The sequence below is a fragment of the Etheostoma spectabile genome, chromosome 18, assembly GCF_008692095.1.
Source record: "Etheostoma spectabile isolate EspeVRDwgs_2016 chromosome 18, UIUC_Espe_1.0, whole genome shotgun sequence".
NCBI classification, from domain to species: Eukaryota; Metazoa; Chordata; class Actinopteri; order Perciformes; family Percidae; genus Etheostoma; species Etheostoma spectabile.
This window is the reverse complement of record NC_045750.1, coordinates 21,139,659-21,148,065: the sequence shown is the minus strand read 5'-3', so window position 1 is coordinate 21,148,065 and position 8,407 is coordinate 21,139,659. Positions and strand designations below refer to the sequence as shown.

Sequence of the window (8,407 nt, the reverse complement as noted above, 5' to 3'; positions counted from 1 at the left end):
GGTGTCTTTTATACAGGTAACAAGCTGAGATTAGGAGCATTCCCTTTAAGACTGTGCTCCTAATCTCAGCTTGTTATCCGTATAAAAGACACCTGAGAGCCGGAAATCTTTCTGATTGAGAGGGGGGGAAATACTTATTTCCCTCATTAAAATGCAAATCAATTTATAACATTTTTGACATGCGTTTTTCTGGATTTTCTTGTTATTCTGTCTGTCACTGTTCAAATAAATCTACCATTAAAATTATAGACTGATCATTTCTTTGTCAGCGGGCCAAAATTTTCCCTCACTGTAGAACTTGCTGAAATCATTTTCCGATTACTTGAATAGTTGATGATCATTCCATCATTTAAAGGGTAACTACCGTTTTTTTCAACCTGGACACTATTTTCCTATGTTTTTTTGTCTAAGTGACTGATGGGAACAGCAATCTTTGACATTGGTCCAGTATTAATCAAGATTGCTGCAGTCTGCAGCGGTGAAACAAGCTACAATGTGAGTATATAGGACAATTGTCCAGCTTGTATTTACGTTCACAAAGGTGCTTGTTTTGCCGCTGAGAGGCTCAGATTATTATTATAAGTCTTTATTGTGAACGTAGTAATTTCAACCACTGTTGACAAATAAGGAACGGCAAAGGCAGAGAGAAAAAAAAAAAAGATTTCAGGTTCTAGTAGCATTGAAGACATGGAAGGCAATGACCTTACTCAGTATTCCAGAAATGGTTTCTTTTGTCCTTTTGGCATTTTACGGTCTTGCCAGACTCTGATATGGCGATGTTAACAAAAAGTTTCCTTTTCAAATACCTATATGTATTATTTTAAGCTGAAAGAGCTCTATTGTGATATGCACTCTCTGTATCTTCTCAGTGAATGGGGCAATGGGTGAAGGGCATGACTACTGGGAGGAAATGTATGAAAACATTCAGCAGGTGTGTGTGTGTGTGTGTGTGTGTGTGTGTGTGTGTGTGAGAGAGAGAGATAGAGAGTAGCAGATGGGCATTCTATATGACTGATGGCCTTGTGAAACATGAAGGGTGTTGTGTCAATAAACGATGTTCCATCCCATCCATCAATCGCCACTGACAGCAACATGTGCACGTTTTTATCCGTTATGCTTCGGGCATGACCACCACACACACACACCACACACACACCAACACACACACACACACACACACACACACACACACAATACATCAGCTTGCACAAGCAGCCCTGCATGCACACAAACCTCTTATTGTAGCCACAGTACATAACAGGAACACCCCACAGATCTGTAAGTCTTTACACACATACACACACACACACACACACACACACACCACACACACCACACACACACACACACACACACCACTCACTCACGTTGCACTCCTATTGTACTGCACTGCTTTGCAGTAGCACTGAGAAATAAATCTGCTCCAACAGAGCATGGAGGTATTGAGTTTTCTTCAATTCTTCAAATTTATTTATAGTATCAATTCAGAGCAAGAGTTATCTCGAGACACTTTACAAATAGAGTAGGTCTAGACCACACTCTATAATTTACAAGGACACAACAGTTCTAGTAGTTCCCTCCAGAGCAAGCAACAGTGCAACAGTGGTGAGTAAAAACTCCCTTTTAGAAAGAAACCTTGGACAGACCCAGGTTCTTGGTAGGGGGTGTCTGACTGCTGGTTGGGTTTAGAATGAAGAGTGGCAATTGTAGTCACAGTAAAGGATAAAGAAACATGAACTAAAAACGGTAGTTTGCAGTAGTTCATGGCATAGCAGGGCATTACAAGCAGAGCGTAACAGGACACAGCAGAGAATTGATCCAGGGAAACATGCTGGGGGAAAAAGAACATAAGGAGTCCGGGGAATGACTCCCCAGAGCTAGGTTAGTAACAAGCATTTCTGGGACATGCATGCACACAAATGGAAAGATAAAGGAGAGAGGAGCTCAGTGTGTCAAAGGAAGTCTCCCGGCAGGCTAAAACTATTACAGCATAACTAAGAGAGACAGGGTAAAGAGAGGAGCCTGGTCGGGCTGTACTGCCCTGCCTCTCTCTAGTTTTATTATATTATTGAAGATATGGTAGATGAATCTGAGATTCTGAAGAGAAGCACATGGGCCGGGTTAGGCGGAAGCTGCAACTCCTCACTCCCTAACTATATGCTTTATCAAAGAGGAGAGTTTTCAGATCATTCTTAAATGTGGTGACGGTTTCTGCCCCCCGAATCCAGACTGGGTGCTGTTTCTACAGTAGAAGAGCTTGATAGCTGAAGGCTCTGGCTCCCATTCTACTTTTAGAGACTCTAAGAACCACAAGTAGCTCTGATTTCTAGGAGTGCAGTGCTCTAGTGGGAAAATAAGGCACTAAGAGCTCTTCAAGATAAGATGGTGCTTGACCATTTAGAGCTTTGTAGGTCAGGAGACGGATTTTAAATCCGGGATTTTAACTGGAAGCCAATGCACAGAAACTAATACAGGAGAAATACGATCTTTTTTCTTAGTTCTTGTCAGAACACGTGCTGCAGCAGTCTGGATCAGCTGAAGAGTCTTAATGGACTTATTTGAGCATCCTGATAATAAAGAATTCTTCGTGTTGCTTGTTCTTATGGTTTCAGCAGTGAGGGACTAGTGCACCGTAACAGCTTTGGGTCTCATGTGAAAATCTACATTGTCCATATTGTGGGTGTGTGTTTCCCCCACCCCCTCCCAAGTTTATCCTTTTCTCTTGTTTAACTTTCACAGTTCATTGCTGTCTCAAGCAATTCTGTGGTGGCAAATCACCTAGTTATTAACTAAAACATACATTTAAAGGGACACACCAAAAATCTGTCTTGTGAGGATATCATTTGCTTGTCGACAGCTTGCTCCGTCATGGTGGATGACACCTGTAATCAGCTTCTAGTCACAACAGTTCCCGTGGATAGCACAGATTGCATCCCTGGTATACTGTATATTACAGATATTGACCCTTTGAACTCTTTGTGATGTGATTTCTTGGAGTATCTTCAAATGCTTAATATTGCCAAAATCAGTGCAACCTAAGCTTCAAGGTTATGGAAGTCAATAAACCATAATTGTTAAGTGTTGAAATTGTGTCATAAAAAAATGTAATCAAATTTGACTAATTAAACACACAAAATATTGATCCAAAGGTATTCCCAAATGTATAAACGTGACAAATGTTTCTTAACACTCTTAAGTTATTTGAAGTGCGTACAGTTTCTGAGATATGCTCATTTTAATGAGCACAGTGTAAAGGCGTTTTGATAGTTGAATGATGGCGCGCCATTTTGCACGTGATAGCATCATCACGAGCGTACAACATAATAACGTATATGACAGATGCATCAGCCTTGTGCTGCAAAACGAATGACTGGTCTAGTTGTTATGGTTTATACAGTATTTTACATCCTTCTTTACAGGATCATGTAAACAACTATCTCCCGTGGCTGCCAGCGGGAGGTCCGTAAGCGGTGAATTATTGGTGAAGTAGGTCATCAGCAGAAAAGTGGATTATTGTGTTTCTATGGATGCTGTCATTCTTTTTGTGGATCACAGTGCTGATTACCATCTGTTTATATGTCATAAATATATAATATGTCCTTATTTTTCATATACATATTTGTGCAAGCACCGATGGAAGGAATCTGAGAACCAAGACTTTCATTGTCCATGACTGCTTCACTGTATTGCATTGTTGTGCACCAGACAATAACGAGTATTACTTAATACAGTGGAAACAGGAGCAGTGCCTAAAGTGAATTTATGTATACAGACAGGCAGATGGAGAAAATACATAAATACACATACAAGAAACACAGAAACCTTCACCCCAAACACCCTATACTGTAATGCACAGGTCCCTCCAGTCCATTCAACTGGCAACATAACATATAGGCAACACACACACAATCACAGCTGGAGAGCTTCATTTAGGGATGATATGGCAGAAGGCAAAAAACTCTTACTGTACTGTCTCCAGACCAAGAACCTGTATCTGCGTCTTGATGAAACCAGGGTGAAGAAGAGGTAGAGGGGATGACTGGGGTCATGTGTGATTGTCTATGCTTTGCGTTTGGTGGCTTTGCTGTAGAGATCTGATAGGTTGGGGGTAGGGATGGGCGATATGGCCTAAAATCCATATTGCGATATACCTTGCAGCCTCCTGCGATAACAATATATACATCACGATATATGAATTATAATAGAACCATTTTAGAACAGGTTATAAAGACCCTAAGGAAAGCCAAACTGCTAAATGTATTTTTTTCTCAAAGAGAAAGCAACGTATTATGTAGTTTTGAGAACATACATTGTACAAAACTGTAATTATACATAATGTTGCAGATAAATAAAACTCCACTACACTAGTTGCAGAGACTTTAACAAAGAAAAAGCAAAGACAAGGTATTGGGTTTCTTTCCTTTAGTGCAAACCATTCTAAATAATTCCAACATAAATTGGCTTACCTGCAGCCTAATGTCTAAAAGCCTAATGCATTTGGTTTAAACATTTTGTTTTCTTAATGAAATGAAAACTGGTGTCTTGTTAATAAAGGAACAGATACTGTGAATTAGAAAACTACTTCCAGTATTAGACATGGCTATTGTAAATAAAGAAAATTCATCCAAGCGTAGTGCACTGGCACTGTACATTAAATGAAAACATGATGAATGCAAAATGAAAGCACAACATTTGTTTTCAAGTAAAGAAAATGTTTAAATATAAAAGTTTCATTACAGTAGTGTCATGCCATAGACAGTTAAAAGTGCAAAACAGTGACAGAGCACACTTGTACACACAAACACTCACACACCCTCTAAATTTTGCAGGTAGATTGCGTCATCAACATGCATTATCCCGATATATAATATAATTGATTAACCCTCCTGTTGTCTTCCAGTCAAATGACCCCTTTCCCATCAGAAATATCCGAAATTTGATTTTCTTTCAAACAAATTTTCCAAAAAAGTAACGTGGATGGTTCCCAACATCAATCCTCACAAGTTAAATAAACAATCAGTTCACTACTTTCGTTAAATTCGTTGAGTTTTTTTTGTCAATTTCATAGCATTTGGAGAAAAAACGATTGGTAAAAGAACTAAGTGTAAAAAAAGTGAGAAAAATGTCAGTAAAAGTGACAAAAATGTGACCAAATGTCAAATAAAGTGACAAAAATGTGAAAAGATGTCGAAAAAAGTAACAAATGTAAGAAAAAAAAAAAAAATTGGGGAAAAACCCACGGAAATTTCTAAAGTCTCCGAAAAAGTCTCCGAACGTTGAAAAAGTGACAAATTAATTGGGCAAAAGCAACAAAAAGAGTCAAAAAAGACGACCATAACCTTTTCATTTTAAATTTAGACTCAGAAAAAAATAAATTTCCAGGTCGGGGGGAAGCCAACACGAGGGTAAGTAGAATTAAAATATCTATCGTAGGCCAATTTTGAATTGTTTCTATTGCATATCATTTCTGTCGCCCACTTGTTGGGGGAGGGAAGGCCGATTATTTTTGATTTAATCTGGGCGACACAAGTGAGTTTGTTGCTGTTGGTGGTAAGCAGGGGAAACAGTAGAGGAGAATGGATTGGAGGATACTCTTGTGCAGTAGTAGTAGGTGACGGGGACCAAAGGAAAGTGCTTTCAGTTTGCCGAGGCAGAAGGTCGCTGTTGGCAGCTTTTATGGATCGCAGTGGTGCATTGATCAAAACTCAGTTTGTGGTCGAGGCTGAGTCAGAGCTTTGTGAAACACTACTGTTTCAACAAGTTCGTTATGTATGCAAATTGGGTTGTGAGAGATGTCCTGGGCTGTCTGATGTGCCCTGGGGGCAACGATAAATAGTTCTTTGGTTTTACTTATATTCAGATGGGGGTCGTTGTTGGTGCACCATTGTGTGAAGTGGGAGACTGAGTCTTGGTAGGCTGAGATAGTTATTGTCATCGAGGAGTGCAAGTACGGCAGTTTCAGAGTATTTGAAGTATGTGATGACGGGTGAGGGGCTGACATAGATGGTGTATAAAAATGTATAAATGTATCATTGCTGTCAGTCAACCCTCTGAGCCCGAGACACTCGCCCACGAGTAAAAAAGTACCTCTGATTCATAGTTTAATAACTTTTGAACCATACAAGCGATTTACTCACTTTTTTGGTTTCGTTTAAATCCTGACATTGTCGGCTTTACGGCGGTCTTTTCCGTGTCTTTCTAGCCTCTACAGGGGATTTCTATCCACCTGGAACTTCAGCCTCTTTGGGCTTTAAATCCACTGTTATATCCAGATTGGTCCACTTTATGTCCATAATTCATCGCGTTGGCTCATTTCTGCCGATGAATCTTTCGTCTAATCTCTGGTCTCTCTCTCTTTCCGTCTGTCCGTCTATTTTCAGGAAGTGCATGTCATTTGGGAGACAAGGCACCCTCTTGTATGGAAGGCCAAGGGGAAAAAAATAACTAATACTCTACGGAAGGCCAAATAATGCAATATTTAGACACATATTTGCTTGATAACATTGCTGTAGTGTAATATCAATAAATATGACATTATTATGGTATTATTGGCATAAGTAATGTCATGAGAGCAAAACGTCTTTACTTTTTTGGAAAAAATGCTGTATTTTGTCAACTGTATAAGTTATAATGATTACTTTCTCACAGTGTGACTCCCAAGACATATGACAAGTGTTTTAGAATGAAATGGCTTAGGTTTTACTTATATGTCTGTGATATCAATACATATCTGGAAGATTCATTTATTTATTTATTTATTATTTATTTATTTATTTACTTTAAGGCCCTACAACCATTTTTAACATGCAAGTACCTCACTGCAACCCATATTCTAATAACCCAGTTTGTCCTAAAAAAAATGATTTTCAATCTTGACTGTAGACACAGGTGTTGATGTTACAAGCTTTTTTATAAAATAAATCCAGACAGAAATTAAACTGTAAAAATGGCCTCAGGGCCCAGAGTGTTAAACGTGGTATTAACAGCATTAATGCAAACCCATTTAAACAGCGTCAATTTTTTTTTAGATTAACGTTCTTTTTGGTCTAGCAAACATTTTTTTCACATGCTAGTGCAACAACTAGTAACGTTACAACACAACACCAATCCACAACACCACACCGGATCTAGCTAGACTGGAAACAAAACAACAGGCACGCCACACACACGCCTTTGGGCTTGCGAGCCGGCCAAAGAGTAGTAACGTTACGTTTTGAGTGGATGGCGAGCACAATACGCCAAATTGGATGACAATAAGAGTCTGGATGGAAAGTTTACTTGTTCCAATGACAAGACCAAAGTGATCACTGTGTTTAGTCGTTGTGAACTGAGCTATCATCGCAGCAGCTGATGCCAATTCACATAACAGCATTAAATGATAAAGACGACAAGACTATGGCTCGCATCATCACGAGCGTGAACCAAAACAACGGCGGTACACAATAAACGGTATAAAAAAAAAGCCCGAAAAACGGATGGGCCAATCAGCCTACAAAACTATCTGCCAGAGGACGACTAATGAGTGCAACGTAGGGAAAAAGAGAAGAAAGGAGGGAAAATCGTGAAGAGGAGTGGGTAGAGTGAAGTCGGAGAGTTATCGTACAGATACAGTTTTACAATGCAAGTACTGAATAGACAGGATCATGTAACAACTATCTCCCGTGTGCTGCCAGCGGAGGTCCGTAAGCGTGAATTTTGGTGAAGTAGGTCATCAGCAGAAAAGGGATTATTTTGTTTCTATGGATGCTGTCATTCTTTTGTGGATCACAGTGCTGATTACCATCTGTTTATATGTCATAAATATATAATATTCCTTATTTTTCATATACATATTTGTCCACACCGATAGGAATCTGAGACCAAGACTTCATTTGTCCATGACTGCTTCACTGTATGCATTGTTGTGCACCAGACAATACGAGTATTATTAATACAGTGGAACAGGAGCAGTGCCTAAAGTGAATTTATGTATACAGACAGGCAGATGGAGAAATACAAATCACCATACAAAACACAGAAACCTTCACCCCAAACCCCTATACTGTAATGCACAGGTCCCTCCAGTCCATTCAACTGGCACATAACATATAGCACACACCCACCAATCACAGCTGGAGCTTCATTTAGGGATGATATGGCAAAGGCAAAAACTCTTACTGTACTGTCCTCCCCAAGAACCTGTATCTGCGTCTTGATGAAACCAGGGTGAAGAGAGGTAAGGGGATGACTGGGTCATGTGTGATTTTCTCTGGCTTTGCGTTTGGTGGCTTGCTGTAGATCTGATAGTTGGGTAGGGATGGGCGATTATGGCCAAAAATCCATATTGCGATTACCTTGCCCCTCCTGCGATAACAATTATACATCACGATATATGAATTATAAGAACCTTTTTAGAACGTTAAAGACC

At 39.5% G+C, this 8,407-nt stretch overlaps 1 long non-coding RNA gene across 1 annotated transcript in view; it reads left to right on the top strand.

Annotated features, from left to right (window-relative positions):
• LOC116706737 (uncharacterized) overlaps positions 1-4,256 on the top strand; it is a 13,270-nt gene extending 9,014 nt beyond the window's left edge. The window contains exon 3 of the long non-coding RNA XR_004336307.1: positions 4,113-4,256. This is a non-coding gene — a long non-coding RNA (uncharacterized LOC116706737). The remainder of the gene's footprint in view (positions 1-4,112) is intronic.
• Positions 4,257-8,407: the final 4,151 nt, after the last annotated feature.